General features: G+C 34.6%; 1 pseudogene; it reads right to left on the bottom strand.

Annotated features, from left to right (window-relative positions):
• Positions 1-8,459, bottom strand: part of LOC132061160 (F-box protein At5g07610-like) — a 13,561-nt pseudogene extending 5,102 nt beyond the window's left edge.
• Positions 8,460-12,684: the final 4,225 nt, after the last annotated feature.

Genomic DNA, 12,684 nt, shown 5'->3' with positions numbered 1-12,684 from the left:
TAACTTGTCACGACCCAATTCACTAAGTCATGAGGGCACTTACCTTTCCACCTCGGTAGGCGAACCCTTACCCTAATATTCCATAAACACATTATAGATAATAAATAAGCGGAAGAAAATAGGATAACGGACGTCTCACGATAATAATATAAGAAAGCGGAAACAATAGAAATACACCCCAGAATCTGGTCAAATCATACAAGAGCCTCTAACTAGAATCTACAAGTTTGGGAGTAATAATAATACATCAATAGTCTCAATATGTTTCAGAATATCAAATAAGACATAAATAAAAGAAGAATCTTCAAGGCGGCAAACGTCCTCGTGCTCACCCTATTAGACTCGAAACAATAAAAACTACTATCAGCCACGAGGAGTAGAGGTCGAACCCACCTAGAACTCTACATTCATAAAAGAATACAGCAAGTACAGGTCAATACAGACAATAATTACTGGTAGGTATCATAGGCCGACTAAGACTAGCTAACGTATATAAAGACAACGAAGCAAGATAAACACATAAACTAACAAGTACAAGGCAATAATAAGTCATATCCACGGTACAAGTCATCACCTATGTCAGAAGATTCTAAACCCAATCGTGCCAAGCCTCGTATAGCAATTCGAATCAATATATCACAGTAGTGTCACAACAACCGTAAACCAAGATACAATGCAATGCAATAATGTCTGTAGGATGAATGCAATGCATATGCAGCTTTGTACAACATGTCCCGAACGGAATGACTCCACGTCTCGGCGATCATGACCCATGAGGGACCCGCGAAGTTCATGTACCACTCGCTCCAAAATATGACCTCGGATCACGAGCACACTCTCACGATCCTGGCAAAGACCTCGGGCATCGGACACTCCATTGTTCCCTACAGGAAAACTCGGGCAACGAACACTCATCTCTCTTTTACACTCTCCGGCAGAAACCTTAGAGGCTACACTATCTCACATATCATCATCAGTACCAGAACTATGCATATATCAATGTATCATGGAAATGCGTTTGAATATGATGAAATGTGATAGCAATAACCAATGTAATCCGAAACAGTACCACACATGACACGCAAGTAACATCAACTGTAAGGCCACACAGTAAGCCACAATGAATCACCATTCTCATCTCAGTATTGAATGAGTAAGTATCGCAATATCAAATCCATGATATATCACTAGTCACAATTTTAAATGTCATCAATGTGTTAACGAACCAACAAGTAAATAGATCAAGATGAGTCAACAACACAACGGAGTGGCTAGCCCAAACCATACAACAAGGCCCAACCTAAGATAATATCCATCCCAACTTCGTACCCGAAGGCTTACATGCATTCTCCAACAATATAATCAAACATACGCTTTACTAATCGAAGTCTCACCATAAGGTAAACCATAACCTACCTATGTGGCCGAACAGCAAAGTCTCTAACAATCACTCCTTAGTCTTCCCTTTCCTTTGAGCCTCGAGATAATAAAAGTCTAACATATCCAAATCATGGATTAGAATCAAGAAGAACACCAATCAAACCCTACTTTTATTCAAGACCCAAATCCTCAACCTATGGAATAGCGGTTTATGAACTAGAAGGGTGAATATAGGAATCTAAAGGTCTCAATATGAAATTAAAGCTCTAGGTGATCAATTTCCATCAATATCAAGCTAGAAGAACTAACGCAAATTCGGATTCTAGGCAAAACCCCCAAATTTGGGTGTAAACCCTAACTTTCAATCTCATAATTTAGCCACTAATTAGGAAGAAATCATGCAATAATAGGTTCTAATCATCAATTTCATGCTTAATGAAGCTAACCCAATCAATAAATCAAGGTTTAGAACCCTAGAAAGAAGAACTCATGGAACCCTCTTTTAATTATCAAACACTTAATGAACTATCATGATAAAGTAATTCTAAGGTGATTAAGGACAATGGAATAGTAAAGGAAATTGAAGAACTTATCACCAAGAGTTTCCCCTAAGAATTACCTTGAAAAGCTCTCAAGAACTCTAAAGTCGAAATAATAAAGAACGAGGGACTTAGGGCTTTTAATGCTCTGTTAATGAAATAATCAGCCTGATACCGCTCCGGCGAGCGGTCCCGCCTCAATGATCTCTCAGAGCGCCGCAGTGGTCAACCAATATTTCACTAGGCCGCTGTGGCGGCAATCCCACCGCTATAGCGGGCACCAGAACCAGAATTCCCCAAATAATCACAATCTCAATCCCAAAATCCCGACTATCACCCCAGGCCATCTGCTCACATACCACATACACAGACACACATAAAAACACGCTACGAATGCACTCGTCGCCTTGGAATTACCAATAGAGGTCTTGTTGACCGAGTCAACCCCTGATACCTCAACATCCACTTCCCAACCCAAGTCCCAAAATGCACCCGAGTGCATTGGGAACCGAACCGAATATACGCACCAGTTCTAAAAGACCATCCAGACCTCTCGGAATGGATGAATTTTCGAAAAAGTTTCGTTTACCTAAAAGTCAACTTTGAGTCAACTCTTTTTCGCTTTAAGCCCAATTTTCCCAAAAAGTCACCCAAATCAAATCCAAACACCTCAAAAAGTGTGTCAACAATCCCCTCGGGTCAAATGTGAGCTAAACAAGCTCCAGAAAAGGTCAAAAGTGCCGAAAAGACTATAACGTTACAACAAATTACACTCTAAACAATAAGCACAAAATAGGAAAAATTAATTCTATCTTGATTTTGTAAATAGACAAGTATTTTGGGACGGATATTTTTTGTAATGTGGACAACTAATATGGAGGGAGTAATTACAACAATTGTCATTAAACTCGGTGCGACAATTTTCAACAATAATACGCTAATGTATGTTTCTCCTCGTGTTTTTCTCTAGTCAAAGATTCACTTGATATCTTTTTTCAAAAATTCTATTGATCGATGCTACAAACTTATTCCTTTCTTTAGATTTTATGCCTGAATTGTATATTTTTGGTTAGCAACTTAACAATCCTATTTATAAGAGAATAATTTTTGCTTTTAATAAAGTGTCTCGGGAGTGTACGCTATTATGACCTCTGCCCTACAAATCAAAATTTAGCTTAAGCATTGCTCATTTGCTCGTCTACAAGCTCTTGTAGTAAAAGAGAAAATCGAGCTTGTCATTATTTTAAAATGAGACATCTTAATTACAATGCGACTTTTGGACATTTTTTTTAAACTAAGGTACCGAATATTAATTGAACTATATGAGATAACAGAGAAATCAACATGGTCGGGACAATTTCGAAAAGTTAATTTTATTATACACAATAATATAATGAAAAAATAATAGTATATAATATGATTAATTTAAAATAATAGGTCGAATCAAATCACTGGTATCCTATTGTCGATTTAGACATAATGAGGGCCACGGAACCTAAAAAGTGTTAGGAAAATATTTATTCACACACGATGTAGCAATGAATTAAGTGCATGCTATGTGTCCGTTGAGTAAAGTTTATCGTTTCACTATGGTTAATTTACATCTTACTCCATTAAGGCATTAACATTAATCATAATGTGGTGCATATAGTGTCTTCACCATGTGCTCGCCGGTGATGAAATGTGTGATTATCATGTAAACAATTAACTTTTTAGATGATATTGTCACACATTTCAACATGATATCATAGCAAATAAGAGATTATATCTTTAAATTTCATTATCACCCAAAAAATAAAAAATATTTTACGTGTCTGATCCATAAAAAAGAATAAAATTTAGATGACAGAATACTAGAATTATTTCTTCAACTTAACTTTTGTATTGATGAATTTGGAGGTATTCAACTTAGCCTCTAGACTCATACATGTGTATGAGAATAGACACGTTGCCTAGTTGATTAGTCAAAATTCGTTATGCATACAGATAAGTTTGAGGAAATAGGATCTCGGGCCTCTTTTTGACATCACTGATATTGGAAAAAGAAGAACAAAGACTTAGCTAACATTAACGAGTAGTTTTAAACGAGGGAATTGACAAATAGCCACTTTTAATACCCATAATTAAATATTAATCACCATGTTAAAAGTTTTACTATACTTAGCCGTTCTTACACAAAAATATTTGGATAAAAAAACTCCCGAACTAGAACACGAAAATATTCCAGGAATGTCTACTGGAATTTGAATAATATCAGTTCAAACTCCAGTAATTGCTCATAGAATTTGAAAAGTGAAGTGCGATTAAACATTACTACTTTGAACCTTAAAAATTATTCCTAGGTTTCAGTTTTACAGATTTTAAAAGGCAAGCATCATACATGTCTGGAGAGGTATTTACAATGGCCAATTATTCACATTAAACCAAAAACAATTGACATAAGCAAGGGAGAGGTAGGTTTTTGTATCTGCATTACAAAACCCCCTTTTGTCCCAAAAAAGGGACCGGTCTCTGCTCAAATCGATACAAACACGCCATGAATAGGCATTTGGAGGAGAAATAGAGAAGATAATAGAGACAACGGTTATATGATCCAGTTGAGCAAAGGTTTTCACCTTTTCAAGTTTCAAATTCCAGTTACATCACAATCCTCGCCACTTGGGACTCGTCTCCTTATCCGACTAGGATTTTATTTCCTATGTATTTGAGTGTTTCCTGTTTGTCTATTAGTCTAGGATTCCGATCTTCATAAATATATGCTCATTGTTGCGTAAAGTAAAATAAGAAAGTCTTTGCATATTTCTATATCTTCTTCTGCTTGCGCCTCTGCCAAGATTTAATACCAGTACAGAATGTTGGAGTTAACAATAGTCTAAAGAAGTCATCTGTATCCCACATAAACAGTTGAATCACAGACAAAATACAGATTCAATGTACTGGAAAGTGGTCCACCATTCAAATTCTAGTAATAGAGGGACATACCACTCATGTTGCGCCGCGTATGGAATAATGTCATCATCAGTAGTTTCGCCAAATTGACATAGCTTCTAAAATGTGTGATCCCTCAAATTATAACGTATGACCATATTGGGAATTTACAACACCATGAAGGCATCCTCCTCTTTCTCCCCTCTAACAACGCAGAGCACAGCCATGGCAAAGTAATGTCAGTTCGTCAGATTATGATAACGGCAAATGGTACGAGGAATTGCAGCAATAACATCTTCAACATTCACCTGGTATTTCAAGACCCAATTTGTGCCATCTCTTTTCATCTCGTAAATATTGTAGAAAGTGAGCTTTTGGCGGCTCTGCACTTGGACTAGATTCAAATGGCCACAAGACTCTCTCCGTAATAAGTAATTCTACTCTCCCCATCATTGTCATCCCAACTTCGACGAATATTGCAGGGCATGGTAAATTTTTTGAGCTTTTCTTCTTCAAGATTGAAACATAAGGAGTTGTTGCCACATGGCCAATAAATGCCACCATTCCAATAAACTCCATCGAACACAAAATTTATGTCACGACGAGCAGGAAAAGGTGGACCAGAGACTCTCCATTTCTTCGTTTCAGATGAGTAAATCTCAATCTGATAGTGCTGCTCACGAAACAATATGCAAACCACCTTGTAACGAGGCGATATCTGTGGATCAAACGCTAGTGCCATGCCAAGAATAGCCTTGGAAATTTGTCCTTCCCCACCAGAAGCTGGTTTCACAAGTTTGATAAATGGTCGGGTAGTCGGGTGTGATTCAAAATAAGTCTTGAATATTTGTGTGGCTGTAAATCATTCGTGAATTTGTTTTCAAATTAGAAAAGAGATCGTTCATTTTGGCACGGATTAAAAAGGAAATAAATTCATATAAATTGAAAACGGATATATATATATATATATATATATATATATGCACTTAACGTCTTTTCTACTTGTTTCTTGTCTCGTCTTTTCTCTATATCTCTATATAAATACCAATGATTGATAGCTATTTGTTTAACAAAGGGTAGTGTTCTCATATAATTAATACGGTCGAAATCTGCTTTGGTTCGTCAAGGTCTTTCTAGATTGTATGTATCTGAGTAATTTATATTCTAATCCTGATATTATATCTATTAATTCTTGTAGTCTTAACTAATTTTCAAACTGATTTTCTTTGGTACTACTTAATGTAATATATTCTGGGTATAGGCTATTTAATTCTTGTTTGACTTTTAAATAATGTTCTTGCATCTATTAACCTAAAGGCATAAAGTTTACTTGTTGTTCCAGCCGTCTAAGATAGTCTTCAGTTCTAAATATAGCGTCGTCGGTAAAATGAACTTCCCAAAGGAGATTATTTCTAAAACTTAATACTGTTGTATTATGATTTAATTCTTCTCTATAGGCTGTGTCTAAATAATTAATGTGTTCGGTAAGGAACTTTCTTGAGCTTCTAAGGTTTTCTAGTCTTTTTCTAGTAATATAGATCATGCGATGGTGAAAACTTATATGTTTAGCAAAACGGTGTTGTCTCATTAACTCTTGTCTAATAGTAGGTACAGGTGCTAGTTTTCTTCTTCTAGCGGAAAAAGGTCTTCTCATATAATTGTAAATAAGTCTAAGGCTCCAAAAATCTTCTCGCTCTGATACCAAAGTGATAGGGGGGTTATATTTTTTCAATAGAAATAAGGATAGCAATATTAAGTGGTTTTTTACTAATATGTTAAACAATCCTACTCGGTACTCCCTTAATCCTTTTTTTTTCCTCTTATCATGTAAGTATAGTTTTGATTTTCGCCTATTCTCACGCTTTTTTATAATTTTCGTTTTTTTTTTTTTTTTTTACTGTTGAGTTATGAATCTTATTACACTGTTCATCTCTTTCTCTTAATCTTGATTCTTAATATCTTTCTTCTTTAACCACACCCTGGCTACCATGGCCAACATAGTCCCTTATCATTTGGACATTAAAACGGCCTTCGAACACACTAGGAATTTACAGGTTAATCCATCGAATATATTAAGAAATTAAGAGAATAACCATATACTAAGAGTAATAGATTCATAAGAAAAGTAAATAATTACTAAAACATTATTCACATAACATAAAATAATTTACATAGTAGGGAGATTAGTACAGAAAACATAGGTAAGACTTACATGACTTGAAGCTGGAGAGAGGTTTCCCTTTCGGGGAACCCGAAAACTATTTCACACTAAGAGAAAATTACTGGAAGTCCTAAACTATTTTACAGGGGAGTTATATTACAAAGGTTGAAAAAAGGTAGGACATTTATGAAAGGGAAAGGGAATATGGAGAAAAGGTGGTCGATCCTTTTTTCTTGAACTTGTGCTTTTTGGTTAATGATCGATGATCTGCTCGTCTTCAAACACTGCTATTTATAGGAGTCTGGCGGACTTCAAATTTATGAAGAATCTTTCTTGAGTTCAGCCGGGTGCTCTTTGGGCCCCATCGTCACGTGAAACTTTTCAAAAGATACTTTATAATTTTGTCCGTTTCTGTGATCTGTCCCATTTCTAGATAAATCTTCTACTTTATTAAAGCTACTTTAATAAAGTCTTGTCTCCTTTTTCTGAAATGTCCTTTTCAGTTTTCCCCAAAGTCTATTCTTTTCCTGATGTTATTCACCAAAGTCTTCGACTCTTCAATGTAGTTGTCTCATTTTCTTATTTCTGAAAGATAACCTTTCCAAATGTCATTTTCCCATATTTATTGTTTTCATCTTCCTTTCTGAACCATGCTTACCAAATGTCTCTTTCAATTTTCTTTCTTGCCAAATGTCTTTTTCACTTCTTTTTCCTGAAATGTTTCCTCCTTTTGATTTTGTCTTCTAGCTAATGTCTCTTCGTAGTCTTTCAATTAGGCTCTATTATTTCTTTCATTAACTGATCTAAGTGTCTAAATTGTGTAGAGCAATTGAATCAAAGCTCATGCCTGAGTCCACATCATTTGGATCTTGCGAGTCTTGAAATGCGCTGTCTTGAAAATTAATATCATCTCCTTCAAAATCTGAATTATGGACCGGTGACATCCCTTGTCTTGGAGATAATTCTGGACTAGGATATTTTACTATATGTTTATCTTGTTCCTTTGTCTGAAAGAATTTTTCTAGTGTCTCTTTTACTATATTTTCTATTTTTTCATTTTTCTTCTTTTTTGCAAGTGTGCTTTTCTTTGTAGAAGTCACCCTTGCGTAAGTGTCTTTGGTAATCTTCGTCTGGTTTGGAGAGATGAACATCCCTCATCTTCACTTTTTGGCAAAGTGACAGCCATCAACGGATTTGATAAGTCTTTCGGCTACCGTTTGAACCGGACTAAGCGTATCCTTACCCGATCTGATGGGTCTAATTGCATTCATTGGGGAATGCACACCCGTCTCATCCATTTTTATCTGAGATGGAGAACTCTGAGACTGCGCCAATTCGAACTTTACTGCTTGTAGTCTTTGTTCTAATGTCTTCACTTGGTCCAAGAGTTTCATTTTTTCTTGAATCAAAGTCTCTTTTTGCTGATTTAACCTTTTGACTACATCGGTCATGGTAGAACAATGGTCACAAAAGATTATTTTGTCTGTGTCTTTTTGGACGTTGTACTGGGGGACTTTGTCTGGGTTTTGTCTGAGGGCTGGAGAGATATAGTAGTTTGGACCCAATACTCCCCTAGCATAGTCTAATGCTTCAGTGAAATTATTAAATCCTTTGAAAAGAGTCTTTTATAGAGTCTAAAACTTCTATCCAGGTTTGAAAAATACCATTAGTTTTACCGTGGACTACAACATAAAATTTAAATTTTTTGTCTAGATTTCGGTCTGTAAAATATTGACAGAGTGCATTTATAGTGGCTACGAAATGAGTGGCGTCTTTTCTATTATGCGAAATCCATAAATTATCCACTAAGCATCTTTGTTGTCTATCTATTACATATTCTGGTAATACTTTAAAAGTCCAATTTGATGGTGGTAGCTACTAAGTTATTGGCTCCGAATTGTATTCTTTCCATAGTATTTCTTTCTAATAAAGATGTAGGTCTAAAATGAAGGTTACCTAATACGTCTACGTCCGTATGTGTCTTGGGTTGAGGCTATGCCTTTCCCCTTGTCTGCCGTCCGAGAACCGGAAGGTCTCACTCGTCCAAATAAAAAATTAGTTAGCGATAATCGTTAATCTACTTAATTGGTGCGCTAAATTATTATCCTTTCCTTTTATATGCTCAAATTTTAAATTATAAATTGAAATGGTATCTAAAAAATTTAACCATCGCCTTCTACTACTATTTTTATCATTTATCTTTTGGTAGAATTTAACTATAGCTTCACGGTCATTACGACTAGTATTTACGGTTTATTTAGAATATATAGTCTAAAACTATTTAACCAATATATTACGGCTAAAATTTACGCATCTATACTACTCATATTTCCTTTTTCTTTATACTTACCACTTTGATAAGCACATATTTTTCTTCATTTTATTACTATATTTATTGGGTTTTGCTTTTAATCTTGCTCCCCGTCCTTCAAAACTACCGTACTGTTTCTATAATTAGATGATTTCTAGAGGCATGTTTAAATCGGGAATGTTTTATTTTTTCTTTTATTGTTTGTACTAATGGTCAAAAACACTTTAATACCGAAGACATTAAATTAGTACAAACAATAAAAGAAAAATAAAAAACATTCCGATTTAAACATGCCTCTAGAAACAGACTATTTAATTATAGAAACGATGGTAGTTTTGAAGGATGGGGAGCAGTACTAAAAGCAAAACCCAATAAATATAGTAATAAAAATGAAGAAAAATATGTGCTTATCAAAGTGGTAAGTATAAAGAAAAAGGAAATATGAGTAGCATAGATGCGAAATTTTAGCCGTAATATATGGTTAAATAGTTTTAGACTATATATTCTAAATAAATGAAATACTAGTCAGAACAGACTGTGAAGCTATAGTTAAATTCTACCAAAAGATAAATGATAAAAATAGTAGTAGAAGGCGATGGTTAAATTTTTTAGATACCATTTCAATTTATAATTTAAAATTTGAGCATATAAAAGGAAAGGATAATAATTTAAAGGCACCAATTAAGTAGATTAACGACATCGCTAACTAATTTTTTATTTGGACAAGATGAGACCTTCCGATTCTCGTACGACAGATAAGGGGAAAGGCATAGCCTCAACCCAAGACACATACACACGTAACATTATTAGGTAACTCTTATTTTAGACCTACATCTTTATTAGAAAGAAATACTATGGAAAGAATACAATTCGGGAGCCAATAACTTAGTAGCTTACCCCATCAAATTGGACTTTTAAAGTATTACCAGAATATGTAATAGATAGACAACAAAGATGCTTAGTGGATAATTTATGGATTTCGCATAATAGAAAAGACGCCACTCATTTCGTAGCCACTATAAATGCACTCTGTCAATATTTTACAGACCGAAATCTAGACAAAAAATTTAAATTTTATGTTGTAGTCCACGGTAAAACTAATGGTATTTTTCAAACTCCGGATAGAAGTTTTAGACTCTATAAAAGACTCTTTTCAAAGGATTTAATAATTTCAATCGCGCCAGACTACGCTGGTGAAAGACGGGCCCAAAATATAATTCCCCCAAAAACGAAAAAAACCGGTAAAAAACAATTTTAAAAGAACCGGGATTTTAACCTTTTGACCCTTGTTCTACCTAAACCTTTCCCAAAATTAAAAAGGAAAAAACCCATTCAAGAAAAAATAACCAATTAAAATTAAAAAAAACGGAAAAATTGAAGGTAGCCCCCGTTTTCCAAATTTGGCTGAAAATGGATGAACCCGGGGTAAACTTCCCCAAAAGCAATTAGACCCCCAGCGGTAAATCAAATTTGTCCCCTTTTTGGGGCCTAAAAAATTTTCAAAACCGTTGATGGCCGTCCTTTTCCGGAAATGAATGTTCATTTTCCAAACCCCACGAAATTTCCAAAAAAACCTTTGAGGGGGGCTTTTACGAAAAACACTTTCAAAAAAAAAAAAATGAAAAAAAAGAAAAATAGTAAAAAAAAGACACTAGAAAAAAACCCTTCCGGGACAAAAAAAATAAACATAGTAAAAAAAAACCCGTCCCAAAATTTTTCCAAAACAAATTTTCCATAAATTAATTTTAAGGGGATGATATTAATTTTCGGGGCAAAATTTCAAGGCTGCAAATTCCAAAAATGGAAATCGGAAGCCCTTTTTTAAATTTTTTCTCACAAATTTGAACTTTTTTATTTTAATTAAAAAAATAACCCCAATTTAAAGATTTTTTTAAAAGACATTAGCACAAAAAAACAAAAGGAAAACATTTCAAAAGAAAGGGAAAAAAAATTTGGGAAAAAAAAATTGAAAAGAAATTTAAAAAGCCGAAAGAAGAAAAACAAAAAAATGGAAAAAGGCATTTGGAAAAGGTTTTCTTTTTAAATAAAAAAAGGTAACAAATTGAAAACTTTTGGGGTAACATCAGGAAAAAAAAATAGACTTTGGGGAAAATTAAAGGAAAATTTTTGGAAAAAAAAGACAAACTTTTTTGAAACAATAAAGGTTTTAAAAATTTTTGAAAGGGGAAACCCCAAAAGGCAAAAAAAAGTATCTTTTCAAAGGTTTCACGTGACGATTGGCCCAAAGAGCACCCGCCGAACTCAAGAAAGATTCTTCATAAATTCGAAGTCCGCCGTACCCTATAAATAAAGCAGCTGTTTGAAGACGAGTTGCATCATCGATCGTTAACCAAAAGCACAAGTTCAAGAAAAAAAGCGGATCGCCCACCTTTTTCTCCATATTCCCTTTTCCCTTTCATAGTCACAAGTCCTGACTTTTTCAACCTTGTAATATAACTCCCCGTAAAATAGTTTAGGACTTCCAAGAATTTTCCCAAGCAGGAAATAGTTTTCGGTTTCGAGTTTTAAAACCTCTCTCTCTAAGTCATGTAAGTCTTACCCATGCTTTAGTGTACTAATCTCCCTATAGCGTAAATTATTTTATGTTATGTGAATAATGTTTTAGTAATTATTTACTTTTCTTATGAATCTATTATCCCTAGTATATGGTTATTCTCTTAATTTCTTAATATATTCGATGGATTAACTGTAAATTCCTAGGTGTTCTAAGGTCACTTAATGTCCAAATGATAAGGGACTATATTGGCCCGTGGGTGTCAGTGGTTAAAGAAGAAAGATATTAAGAATCAAGATTAAAGAAGAAGATGAATGTTGTAATAAGATTCATAACTCAACAAGAAAAAAAAAAAAAAACGAAAATTATAAACCGGGAGAATAGGCAGAAAATCAAAACTATACTTACATACGATGGGGAAAAAAGGAGGAGAAAAGTATGATTGTTTAACATATTAGTAAAAAACCACTTAATATTGCTATCTTATTTCTATTGAAAATATATATATAACACGTACACTACACACCATTGTTTTATCTTTCTGTATTCCAACCCTTTTCACAAATTCGTGTCCCTCAGCGGCTCAGCCTGGAAAATCAAATTCCAGCACCATTCAAGAAGCTCTGTTTTGTAAATGGTCCTTCGGGAATTAGAATTCGGTATTCTTGCAATGGACTTTTGCTTTGCTGGAGCGACCGCGTATCCCTAAGGAAATATAATAGTTGCCCAATTATAAATCAACGCATTAACTTCTCTGAAACTAGAGAGGTTTGAGGGGACGTTTGACTGTGGACTTTATTAATTTTAATTTGCGGGGAGAGAGAACTCTCTCCGTCATTTGACTACTTTA

Source organism: Lycium ferocissimum, chromosome 6 (genome assembly GCF_029784015.1).
Source record: "Lycium ferocissimum isolate CSIRO_LF1 chromosome 6, AGI_CSIRO_Lferr_CH_V1, whole genome shotgun sequence".
Lineage (NCBI taxonomy): Eukaryota > Viridiplantae > Streptophyta > Magnoliopsida > Solanales > Solanaceae > Lycium > Lycium ferocissimum.
Note: the sequence above shows the minus strand (reverse complement) of the source record. Positions and strands in the feature narration are given on the sequence as shown.